The sequence below is a fragment of the Pinus tabuliformis genome, chromosome 7 (genome assembly GCF_031772625.1).
Source record: "Pinus tabuliformis cultivar Carrire ecotype Pingquan chromosome 7, CPIR1, whole genome shotgun sequence".
Taxonomy (NCBI): domain Eukaryota; kingdom Viridiplantae; phylum Streptophyta; class Pinopsida; order Pinales; family Pinaceae; genus Pinus; species Pinus tabuliformis.
Window position 1 is genome coordinate 1,623,019,660 of NC_142293.1, and position 13,909 is coordinate 1,623,033,568.

At 37.7% G+C, this 13,909-nt stretch overlaps 1 pseudogene; it reads left to right on the forward strand.

Moving 5' to 3' along the window:
- Nucleotides 1-8,392, forward strand: part of LOC149254449 (WD repeat-containing protein LWD1 pseudogene) — a 40,108-nt pseudogene extending 31,716 nt beyond the window's left edge.
- Nucleotides 8,393-13,909: the final 5,517 nt, after the last annotated feature.

The window sequence follows — 13,909 nt, forward strand, 5'->3', positions numbered from 1 at the left end:
TCAAGCCCAAACAATAAGAAGTATGAGACTATTATGTTGTTGTTGTTATGATTGCAGAGATGCCTTCTTTTCTCACATGTGTGACTATGTTTTACCCTAGAAACAATCCTCCAACCTTCGATGATGAATTCTCCTTCTTTGCTGTACTAGAGGCTCCTTATACTCGTCCTTTTTCACCCTTGTCGCGGTCTTCCTTGCTCGCTAAGTTCAGAGGTGGATTGCTTGTCGTTTGAGTGAGTGGACATCCTCTATATATATAGGATTGTCCCTCCTTTAGGATGACTTGAGGCTGACATGATGATTGTAGGTCGACTTGAGTTTTATTCATCATTTTTTTCTCCTTTGATGATGGCATTGCATGGAAAGGACTTGTCTTTGCTTGGAGGGATATTATTTGACTCTTATACAAATATGTACATGGTGTAACATGCCCTTAAGGTCTTCAACATTTTTTTTGACTCTTTGAGTCACCTGTAGCACTTTAACATGTGTTAGACATATTTCAATGAGCAAGAAACTCATTGATAAATATAAAAATAATAATATTTATTTTCTTGAATAAATACAAATATCAAAAGTACATTTATGAAGACCGAACCTAGTTACACTTTCTTCAACACTCAGGAGGCACAAAGAGTGGGGGATGTTGGACAAAGTATTCCTCGTATTTATATAGCATTGGATAATAGTCAGGTGGATCACCAAGCATCTATTATCGAGATGGGCGGTAATATTTGTGATTATTTTTTTCTATTTTGATTGAACCTCAATTTGATCATACCTATGTTAATCCCAACCTCGTGGATAATTGTGGTTTGAATAAAGAAGTGCATGCAGAGTGTTGATTTGTGCAGCTAGCTACAGGTACTAAGAAAAGAGTTCATCATTGGGTAAGATCTTGTGCATTTGATTTGAATGGTATGTCTACATTAACAAATCAAAATGTACTTCTGTTGGGATCATATAGTATGATTATGGGTATGGATTGGTTGTATCTTCGCAAGACCAAGGTGGATTGTTATGAAAAGGAAATTGAGTGCTTATATGACAATTAAGAGCAGAGAATCTTACAGGGTAAGAATAAGGTGACATCAGTTAGAATGGTTATAGCTATGCAAGCAAAGCGAGTCACAAGAAAGGGTTTGTATTGTTTGTAGTGCATATTTCTAGTGATAAAGGTAAGGATGTTGAGGATGCGGAAGTCTTCAAGAGGTACCTAGTTTTACAACAGTTCTAGGATGTGTTCCCAATAGATATTTCAAAGTTGCTACCTCACAGAAAAGTGGATTTTTCCATTCGATTTGGTACTAGGGGAAGCACTAGCATCAAAGGAACCTTACAGGATGAGCACTCCAGAGTTAGTAGAACTAAAGTTGTAGTTGAAGGAAATGTTGGAGAAGGGATACATCAGGCCAAGTGTGTCGCCTTGGGGTGCACCAGTGTTGTTTGTAAACAAAAATTATGGTACCATTAGGTTATGCATTGATTATAGGGAGTTGAACAATGTGACGATTAAGAAAAATACCTGATGATGGATCCCTGTTGGGATTTGAAACGTTGACGGAAAATGGTTTTTAATATGGATTCTCTGGTAACTAAGTAAAAAAAATACCCTTTGCCGAGGATTGATGACTTGTTTGAAAATTTGAAGGGAGTGGCGGTGTTCTCGAAAATTGATTTGAGATACGGATATCATCAGGTACGAATCAAAGAAGAGGACATCTACAAGATTGCTTTCCAGACTAGGTATGAGCACTATGAGTTTTTTGTGGTTCTATTTGGTTTGACTAATGATCCAACTACTTTTATGTGTTTGATGAATAATGTGTTGTGTCCTTATCTAGATAAGTTTATGATTGTATTAATTGATGATATATTGATATATTCTAAGAATGAGAAAGATCATGTTGAACATTTGGTAATAGTGTTAAAACCGTTGAGATAACATCAGTTGTATGCCAGGCTTAGTAAATGAAATTTCTTTAAGACAAAGGTTCATTATTTGGGGCATGTGGTTTCCAAGGAAGGCATAGTAGTGGATCCATAAAATATCAAAGCTACCATGGAATGGACAACTACTAAAAATGTGAATGAGGTGGGATTAGTCATTGGGTTAGTAGGTTATTACATGAGGTTCATCAGGAACTTATCACATATTTCATATCCTATTACATCATTACATAGGAAAGGGAAGAAATTTGAATGGATAGAGGGATGTGCAACAAGTTTTGAGTAGTTGAAGCAATTACTTACGAATTCTCCAATTTTAAAGATTGCAAATCTGGACAAAGAGTTTGTGGTATGTACAGATGCTTGCAAGAGAGTACTTGGTCGGGTTTTTATGCAGGAATGATAGACAGTATGCTACAAATCAAGGAAACTGAATGAGCACGAGGAAAACTATGTGATGCATGATCTTGAGTTGATAGTTATCATCCACGCATTAAAGATGTGGAGACACTAACTCCTTGGCAGGAAGTTCATCTTGATGAGTGATCACAGTGGATTGAGATAGTTATTTGACCAACCTTATTTGAATGCCAGGAAAGTTAGGTGGTTGGCTATGATCAATGAGTTTGACTTCGAGATCAGGTACATTAAGGGAAAAGAGGAAATATTTGCAGATGCTCTTAGCATAAGAGTATAGGTAAATCACATAGAAACTATGAGTTCATATGGGACATATTTACAGGATCATATCTTGTAGCTAGGACAATAGGATAACAGGTACCAACATCTTATGCACAGGTTATAGCAACAGGGTACAGGTGAACAAGATGTGGACTATCATCTCATGGCAGATGGTTTGGTCAGATGTATGGATAGGATCTATGTGTCAGACAATAGCGAGCTCAAGAAGCTTATCTTGCAGTGATTTCATGTAAATCCATATTCAAGTCACTGGGATATCAAAAGACATTAACAATGGTTAAGAAGTTCTACCATTGGCAGAATTTGAAGAAATAGGTGGCAAATTTTGTTGCGAGATGCTTGGATTGTCAGCATGTAAAAGCAAAGTGTAGGAATCCAGGTGGTTTACTACAGTTGATTCTGATTCCAAAATGGAAATGGGAGGTCATTTCCATGGACTTCATTATAGGTTTGTCGAGGACATCTAGACAACATGATTCTATTATGGTTGTGGTTGATAGGTTGACCAATGTAGCTCACTTCATTCCAATAAAGTCTATGAATTCAGCTAGTGAAGTAGCACAAGTCTTCATCAAAGATATAGTGAGGTTGCATGGTGTTCTAAAGAAGATTGTGTCAGACAAAGATGCCAAGTTCACTTATAGGTTTTGGAAAGAGTTATTTGTAGGTTTGGGGACAAAGTTGGCTTTCAGTACAACTTATCACCTGCAAACAAATGGAGAGACAGAGAGGGTCAATAAGATTCTTGAGGATATGTTGAGAATGTATGTTATGCATCAGCAATGAAAGTGGGAAGAGTATCTTCCATTTGTGGAGTTTTGTACAATAATGGGTATTAGGAATATTTGAAATGCATGAAATCGCAAGGAGAAAGATATGCATATCAGCACAAGGTGTTTAAGAAGTTTCAGGTTGGGGAATAGGTGTACTTACACATCAAGCCCAAGAAGAGTTGCTTGAGGATTGGATCATGTGCCAAGTTGGCACCTCGGTATTGTGGGCCTTTCAATATTCTTGAGAGGATTGGACCAATAACCTACTGACTTGCACTACCTCCGACAGTGAAAATCCATGATGTTTTCCATCTGTCATTGCTTAAAAAGTATGTGAAATGTGTTGATCATGTGATTGAATGATTTGTATTGCAGGTGGAACCAGAAGGAGAATTCTAGCCAGAACCTCAGTGCATTTTGCAATGAAAGATGCTCATGCTCCATAATCGAGTAATCGAGCAAGTTAAAGTGTAGTGGAAGCACTTTGGGCTCGATGAAGCTACATGGGAGATGGTTGATTAGATGCGGGCTATGTATCTGATCCGGATTTAAACAGGAACGCAACAAATTATAGAGATAACCGTAAACACAGAGATGCAACAGAAATAATACTTCATTTCATTAATGTAAAACACTGAAATATGCTTATAAACAGGAACGGAAATAAACCAGCTAGGGCGATGGTAGCTTATCTCTGAGAAGAGATGTGGCGGCTACATGCCTCTGAACTGTATTACAATGAGGCTCAAGGGCCTTTTTATTATTGAACAATAAGAGCAAACCCTAAACAACCAAAACCCTAACATGAGGAGATGTAACACTGAGAGTTTATGGGCCCCATTGGGGTGAGTTGGACAACCAACTTCCCGGGGTCGCGAATTGGTCATATTATCTCCGTTTGACGCGCATGATAGCCCGTTGGAAAGATCTCTCTGAGGACTATGACGAAAAAGACAATTTTAAACAAAAATCGCTAGTGGTAGATTTCCCAAAAAACGTCATTTAGGGCCTCAAAACGGCTCCGGAAGTTTAGGAACTGAAAAACTGCTAAAAGTAGTAAATTGTGCTATAATTAAGGAAACTGAAAAAACTGAAAGAAGCAATGGTGGGGGTCCAAGTGGAATTGGCGGGTGGCCACCAATATCCACCTGGATAAGTATCCTTCTCTATTTGTTGGTTGAGCGGATGTCTTTTGGTATATGTTCTTGATGTAGTGTTTTGGTTATGTCGATATATGCATATGTATGTTGTGAACACCACATGAGATGTGTTATAAAGCTCAAATAAGAAGTACAGTGTTCATGATATGTTTGTTATGTCTTCAATAATATGATATTATGTAAATGTTGTATCTGGTCGTGTTATAAAGCTCCATTGGAAACATGTATTTGCAGGTTTATAAGTGTCATCGAACACCGAGGACGGTGCTCCCCCAAGGGGGAGGGTTCTGTAATAGCCCCAGTTAAAAATCCATGTAATAAAGTTAATAAAGGAAAATAAGGTCAAGGTCACGGGACATGTATTCCAAGTTGAATGTTGGGAAAAAAACATAGCGATGAGGATCACTGGTGATTAATAAATGGCTATCAAAATTAGCAAAGACAAAGAGGAATTAATTGGCATTTATTTTAAGGTGAAAGGTCACATAATTGCATGTGAGGAAAATTTAAGGAAATTGAAGGAAAATGAAGAAAATAGAGGCCTCAATGATAAAAAGGCTTCCGAGGATTAGTTCACAACCTTTTGTTAGTTTTAGCTTGGAGCTCTCTTCTATTCTCTCTCTCTCATACTCTTGCACACTTAGAGTTTTCTTAGAGCACTCTTGGAGTATTTTGGCATACTTTGGATTTGGAGAAAGAAGGAGAAGGAAAATCAGGAAAGTGCAAGGGGACAACGAGATAAACAACTGTAACAAGATTACTTTGTAGGTATCAAGTTGCATGTATGATTTCCTTGCTAGTTTTGGCATGCATGTTTTATAAATGTGGTTGTTTGGTTATGGTCTGTCATTGGCATGGAGGATTTCCTAGATTAACAATGGTTTTCCCTAACCTTGCCATTTCTCGGATAACCATGGTGTTGTGGGTTTCCCACTTGATTTTTTCTTATTGGTGCTCATGTTCCTTATGGCTTGATCCAGGTGGATATTGGTGGCCACCGGCCTATTCCACTTGGGCCCCCACTGTTGTTTATTTTTAGTTTCCTTAATTGTAGCACAACCTACTATTTTTGGTAGTTTTTCGGGTCCTAAACCTTCGGAGCCGTTTTGAGGGACTAAAAGATGTTTTTAAGGAAAACAGAGAGATTGGAAAAGTCCAAAATATTTTTAGCAATTTTTTTTCAGCCTCTTCTTCAAGATCTTCGAAATGAGGTATTATGATAGCCAAACGGATATCGTATGCCAAAGTTACGACCCTGGGAAGTTGATGTACCAATTTACCCAAACGGGGCCCACATTTTTGGCACTTCATCTCCTAGCGTTAGGTTTTTGGATGTTTAGGGTTTTCCATTGTTTCTCAATAACAAATAGGCCTTTAAGCCTCATTATAACACAGTTCATTGGTATGTAGCTGCCGCATCTCTTCTCAAAGATAAGCTACCATTGCCCGAGCTAGTTTATTTCCATTTTGTTTGTAAGCATATTTCAGTATTTTGATATTAATGAAATGAAGTGTTATTGCTGCTGCATTTTTGTATTTATGGTTATATCTATAATTTTTTGCATTCTTGTTTAAGTTCAGATCATGGCTATAGGTTGAGTTACTAGTTCCTGGAGCCTTGGTTGGACAAATGCTCTAGAAGCCTTAGAACAACACAAGTCCTGAAAGCCTTGGTTGGACAAACGCTCTGGAGCCCTGTGACAACTATGGGTTGAGTTACTAGTCCTGGAGCTGGGTTGGAACAAATGCTCGTGAACCCTGAACAACTTTGGTAGAGACCAATCTGGTGATGGTTAATGATGTCCGACGATGAGGTGGAATCATTGGTTAAGGGTTTAGGTAGTTTGGCCTTTGGAAGCCCTGGTTTGGTTTTTCTTGGTTTATTCCATGAGATCCCACATTCATGCTTGGAATATGGAGCAGGGGTGATTGGATGAAAGAAATATTTGGTTCAACCCAATCAATGGTCGGGCGGCATGTGGAAGTCCTTGACTTGGTTGGATTTGCATATTTTAATAAGAGATATTTTCCTCTTCTACTTCATAAGTATTTATACTTATTATTATGTGGATTTGATGGATGTTCTATCATTGTTATTGTTTTGTTTATATGTTGGTTATACACATTGTTTCATGGAAAATTCTAATTATCACTCTTAACATGTTTTGATTGGTAAATGAATTATTATTGAATGCCTGACCTAATAGATGTTTTTGAAACTATTATGAGACACCATTAGACCTTGTTGATGATTCTCAGATAAGTATGAGACCCCTATGTTCAGATATGAATTTATGACCTATATATTACATGTTCACAATGTGTTTGACGAAATGTTTGTCATGGTTAGGCCTGGTTAGGTCAAGTTATTGTCTAAGTTTTGTGTTAATGGCTTTTTCCTAGTGTCATTTATTATTCTGGAAAGTTTTGTTAAGTTATGGGCAGAGGTATGGATCCTAGTACTGAAAAAGTGGCCCAAATTCTGGGGTCGCATGCAAAGAACTGGGAGTTCTAGACTAAAGTTGTTGGGAGGTAGGGTTAACCATGTGACTGGAGGGTTACATTCATTGGACCTTGTTATGTAAGCAATTGGGAGTCCATATCACTAAAATAACAAGTTAGCTCAGGGGTTGGGCACTTGGAGTGGTTGTTCAAATCTTGGGGGTCCTGTAGCTCCTGAGGAAGGTCATTAAAGTTTTAGTTTATTGATTCCACTTCCTTAATTGTACCTAGGAGGTTTTGTCATATCATAATAACTCTTCGTCACATATTTACCCTAGTGGGCTGGTGAACTTGGGTAAGTGTGGGAGGAGGTGGTTACATTGAGCATCATGTGGAGCTCTTCCAGTATATCTCCTTCATCCTTCCATGTCTCAAGGGCCTTTGGATTCAAACCCATGACCTCTGCGTAGGTCTCTTTCTCCTTGCGGGATGAAGTCAAGGGATTTTTCAAGAAGTGCGTCGACACAACCAAGATCACATCATTCACCCTTATTTATTTGGACATCCTCTTCACCTATGGAACTGGCACGAAGGGTGTCCTGAAGTGGCTGACGTATGATGAAATCCAGAAATCAAACCTCCTGGCCACCTCCTCCAACTATATCTGCATATTGGCACATTTATGGGGACCACATCAAGATGAAGAGCTTCTTCAAGAACAAATAGTTATGCGTACATCTCAATTCCTTTGATTACAATAAGAAATAACTCAAGAGGATCGACACTTCCACCATCGATACCACCTACACCATCTAGTACATTGACAAAGAGGCTATCAACACATAACTGATTTACTATGACAAGGAGGTCTATGACACTTCCTCGAGGCGTGCCTATGTTTTTTCCTATGTCCATGCAGATGAGTCCGTTATGGTCCTTGATTTAAGGGACACAGATCACTCTAGAATTATATATGAGATCTCTCAGCCCTATACTCCCCTAGACAAATTGGATTGGAATAATAAGGATCCCAGATACATGGCTACCATCATCATGGAAAGCCCCAAGGTTATAGTCTTAGATCTTAGATATCCAACCCTACCTATCACAGAGCTCCAAAGGCACCAAGCAAATGTTAATTCCATTTCTTTGGAACCCCATAGTCGATGCGACATCTGCACTACTAGAGATGAATCACAAGCCCTCATATGGGATCTCTCTTCCATGAGAAAACCTATCGATGGTGGCCTCAATCCTATTATTTCTTAGACTGTTGGGGCCAAGATCGAAGGTCTGCTAGAAATCTCATTGGATGGAAAGCTCCTGCTAATTTCTAGAATATCCAACGAGAATATCATCCTTTAGATGGCCTTGTCCGTAGGCCCTCAAGATTGCTACATCGATTTCTTCTACATCACCTTTCTAACAACAAAACTAGAATATATCCCTAGCCTGTACGAGATCTTTGAGAAAAAATGTAGTATATTAGGTACTGGATATGGAAACCATACTCCCTTGGTGTTGAAAGTAGAACATAACGTCTTCAAGTTTTATGCTAGCTAGCACCAATATTGCCAAGGCTTGTTAGTGACCATAGAGCTTCATAGCAGACATGATTTGATATCGAGGATGTATAATTATATAGTTCCTTGTAAGAATGAGGACAATATGGAGGTTTATATGAATGAGGAATTTGTGGTATTTGTGTCGGGTGAGAAGAAGCTTGCCAAGAGTATGCACAAGGAGACCAAAGATCTCCAACACTATGCCTTTTTTTAATCGAAAGTGGCCCAACGAGGAGCTCATTCCAATTGCGGAGTAACAAGAGGTGGTGTTGGATTCGGTCACATATACCATGCTTGATCAAGTTTTTGGTGAAAATACATTTACCAAGTATGGAGAGGGTCTCATTTCATCACATTCCATAGATAAATACCTGTCAGGTTCATGTAGAAAGATATTCAGGTTTAAGTTTGCTCTTCCATATGCCCACAATACAACTGATAGGACATGTTTGAGTGTGATTGTACTTTATTATATTGATATTATTCGACACTACAAGCTAAGCAATTAGGTTAGTGTCTAGGCATACTTTACAAGAACAAAGGTCACTCACGAGTTATATGAGGGGATTTACTTTTTGACATATGCGACTATTTTTCTACATGGCCTTAATAGCTTATATTTTGCTAAAGTGATGGTTATAGCTCCATCCATGTGCTTTATTAGTGCTATAGAAATATCTTCAAACTTTGCCACTCTGGTTTGTAGCGAGCTTAAATCCACGTCTATAGTTGCCAACAAAGGCTCAAGTAATCTCAAGGCATCTGCTAAGGTATCTGCAGATAAGGCATTGCCCTTTCAAAGGAAGAGGGCAGGAATCATACTCCTAGGCGTACTTTACTTACTTATGAGGTGTTCCGTGATAATTTACAAAGATAAGCCACCAAATAAGTTGTTATATTTCTATCAAAAAAATCGGCAAGTGAACTATCTCTAGGTCCACTTGTTAGGCCATTCACTATCACCCTCACAGTTGGCGCACAAACATTATGGGATATCGCTATCCTCAAAGCCTCATTCATCATGGTTATGGGTCACCCATAAACCCAAGGTTATGAGTCAACCACACAAAACCCTTGACATCAAAGTCCATTTTATAGGCCACAAACTGTCAGTATCGTAGTTGGCCCACAAGCATTACAAGGTTTCTCTATCCTTGGATCTTCATCATGGTTTTGGGTCCTCCATAAACCCACGGTTATGGGTGAAACACAAAAAATCCTTGTATTCAACAACACATGGTTATGGGTTATCCATAAACCCATGGTTAGGGTTCAGCCACATAAAACCCTCATTTTGATTGGCTCATATTCAACAAAAGCTTCTTATAGGGAACTTGACGCAATGGGGACCATTACTTCCCAAGGGGAAAGGAGTGATCAAAATGGAAAATTGCATCCACCCATGGTATTTACCCATGGCATTTACTCATGGTATCCACCCATGATATTTACCCATGGTATTGTAACTCAAGAAGGAATGAGCCTTACTTTGTAAAAGCACAGATTGGTCCTCCATAATGTAGTTATAAAAATTGCATGGTTCTTAATTAATTAAGTCATATTCTACACTCAGTATCAGTATTTTTAATGTTTCCATGATTAATTTTCTTTGCATATGTATATGCTCCTTCCATCCTTTATCAACATTCACAAGTCCTATTTCTTAGCCCCCAAGATCTCGATCACATAAAGGGAAAAAAAGATAGTGAAACTCTACAAGAATTCAAGAGAATCTAAGTACAATAATGATAGAAATTAAAGATGGCAACAATAAAAGAGAAAATGTCATTTATGTAGCAGCAATTATGATGTGTCCATTAAGATAGTCACGGAGAGATCAGGATGATCGAATGCATATGCTCCCATCAGCAAGTTAAGAATTAATTATTGGTTCATAGTGACATATGCATTAGAGCATGTGAAACTGTTGAGCATGCATATGATAAGTTGTAGACTAGGTATAACATATTTTTATGCATGAAGTAAAATTGTTGTTATATCATAATAACAAGTGACTAATGATGGATTTTTGTTCCCAAAGAAGATAAATATATTACATGGCTTAAATGTGAAGTTGTTGTCTAATATGAAAACCATTTATCTGAAGAAATATCAGCATGTTAAATGTTGGGTAGAGGGATAATTAAGGAAGCCTATAAGCTTCTGCATGAAGCAAAAAGTCAAGTAGAAGCCAAATAATTAATATTTTCTAGGCAAGTATGATTTTGGTATGCTTATACTGCATTAAAGATAAGGGAATTTAGGTAGTAATTCCCTCAACTAAAGTTCATATATGAGGCAATCTTCAATAACACATGGAATGACGATGATATACCACTTGGTGTGGTAAAGGTAGGGGACCTTGCACATGCATACAAATTGTTAATGCTTGAATGTATTAATGATTAAATAGGTGGCATGTAGTGTATATTGGTTATGTGTGATAACCAAGTCAAGCCTAGAGTTATACTCCTAGTAGAGAAATGAATGCTAGGAAAGCTATCCATGTGTGAATCCATAAGAGATTGATATGGAAAGGCTATAACATTACACAAATATCCAATGGTGTCCCTAATAGTAATTGATATTCCGGTCTGCAATTTTCTCACCAACACATAAGAGAACCAAAGGCTTACAGTCCTTGCTGTTGTGTTTGGGATGAAAATAAGGGCATCCAAATAATTGAGCAAGTAGTAAGGAAGTGTGTGGATGATGTGTCTAAGTGCTAGCTAGAATTTTTTATTCACCATGGTGGAATGCATACCTAGAAGATGGTATTTTGAAATCAATGGAAAGTTGCATTAAATAGGTATGGATGAGTAATTATAAAGTGTGAAAATGGTAAGCATGCACATAGGCATGCTAATACATTTGTGAATGTGTTTGACATCATTATTAAATGCATAGGAGAATCCATGTATATGTCAATTTTTTATGCAAATATTCATGCTAATAGCTAACACAATGCATTGGTTAAGCTAACTCATGTGTGCGTGTGTACATTTTAGGAGCTATTGGAAAAGTGCAACAAAGATGTTGTAGATTAAAGTAGTCATTATCAAAGGACTTCATCGAAACTTTGGTAGGAGGAGAGAATTATAAAAACGAGATGGTTGAAAGTAGGAAACGCCATGAAGAAGGCCATAATTATGACACTAAACACTATGGGTTCCATGGATTACTGCATAATAATTACCAATGGATACTCGATAATGAGTTTGTGCTTTCCTTCCATGGAAACACCTTGGAAAATTATATATTGAATATTGTGCAAATATGCTTGATCCTAGAGGATGAGTATTGTAAGAGAGAGGCAACTCAACAATAATGTGAACATCTTGACAAACGATGGATTTCCCAAGGGACTTTCGTGCAGAGAAGGGGATCCCTAAACCTAGAGGGCGAATATGGCATATCCCTAGAGCCATGAGGGTATGTTAGAGGCCAAATTATTACACATATTAACTTTATAAAGCACATAAGAATAAGTATTATTTGATGAATTCAAACTTATATTTATAATGATTTCATTTTAGAGTTGAACTTATGTGGATAAAATAAATGTTACATAATAACTATTATAGCATGCCTATTTTCTTTATGGTTGAGTCAAGAACAACTAAAGAATAAAGGCATGAAGTGAGAGCCTAAAAGGAAATAGAGTTCAAAGTTGAAGATTTTTTACCTTACATGTACATGTGATGCACCAAAGATAGTGCATAAATAACAAGGAGGGGAAATTAACACCCCCAGGATGACCCCTCACATCTATTGTACATATTTTATTATGCTAGTGAGATAAGTTATATTGGGCCTACACACCCATGCGAATATATGTGTTATGGGCCTATACCCACCCTAATAAAGCACACCATGGTTGTAGACCACAAAGAAATAATAATATGTGGGGATAGTATTCCACAAGAGGAAAGGTGAGGAGGTGGAGCTATCACTTGGTTCCTAAGCAATGATACTAATAAAATATCCCCAAAAGTGACCTTAGGGAATATAATCCAAAGTCAAAAGGCATGATATGAGCCATATTTATAAATAGATGTTATATATTAAGTCCAAAAAGTGAATAGGCTAATAACCTATTTTATTTTACAAGTGGTGGGGGTGAGTTCCTCATGTGAGACTTGGAAAAAATACCACATTCATACATAAGCCACATTCTCCATGGTAGTGGAGGATTATTCCATCATTCTTTCCATGATATGACCATCACTCTCCATGGTTCCTTGTTGGATATGCTAAGATTGGTCAAGCTATGAGCTTGGATAACCATTGAACATTGTGACTTATGTAAATCATTGTGAATTCCTCGGTGGAATTATGTGGCTTATTATTTTTGCTCATCTTGCTTAACGTTAGAGCATGGGGGGTGGGGGGGGGGAGTTGGTTGGGTAAGATAACATAGTATGAGGTCTGAGGGGCACCTAGAATATTCTTAAGGCCGCTGGAACCCATGAAGTTATAGTTTTTTGAAACATTCTAGTTAGCCTAAGCTAGAAGCCCTTACCTTGAGTTGTGCAAGTTGGGGGATGTGAGACTATAGTTAGGAAGGTAATGGGAGTTGGTATCTAGCCTAACACTTGTTTGGTATGAACCATGTATCCATAGTCGGTTCTATGTGAGCATTTTCCTTTGTGGAGTTATAACTCTAGCTCAAGGATGACCCATTTCTAAGGGATTTTGAATAGTGTGGTCTATGGTTGGGAGGAACGTTTGAGGTATGCACCCAATTGGTGGATTTTTATAGAATATAAGTGTTTTAATTGTATTTTTAAATGCTTAATGTTGTGGATTTTATTGTGCATACATGTTATGTATATCTTCTTTATGTTTATGTGTTGAGAAGTGTAGAAAGAAAGTCTCAATTTGACGTTGCCTTGGTCAAATTGAGAAAATTCGAATTTCCACATTAGTCGACAACTTGGATACAATTAAATTGTGTGACATGGGTCTTGTCACTCAGTTGGATCAATAAAGTTGAGTTAGAGGGCTTGGAGTTTAATTAAGCATGTGCGATTGTTAAATTTTAGTAATCTAGTTCAGTTATATCCAGTTGAGTTCTGTTAAACTAGTTCAAATAGTTGGAGGAACTAGTGGAAGGTCAGTTGTGCAGTGGGACAACAATCTAACTCAGTGATCATCAAATTAACTGACCAATCAACCTAAAATAACTAGTGTTTGTAGAGAATTCGAGTTCACAACTATGATGGAGATTCTAAGGCAGTGTAACAAGAAATTGTAAACTAGTTCGAGTGTACAAGTGGTGCATGTAGTCATATGATAAAAAATTAGGAATTGTGCA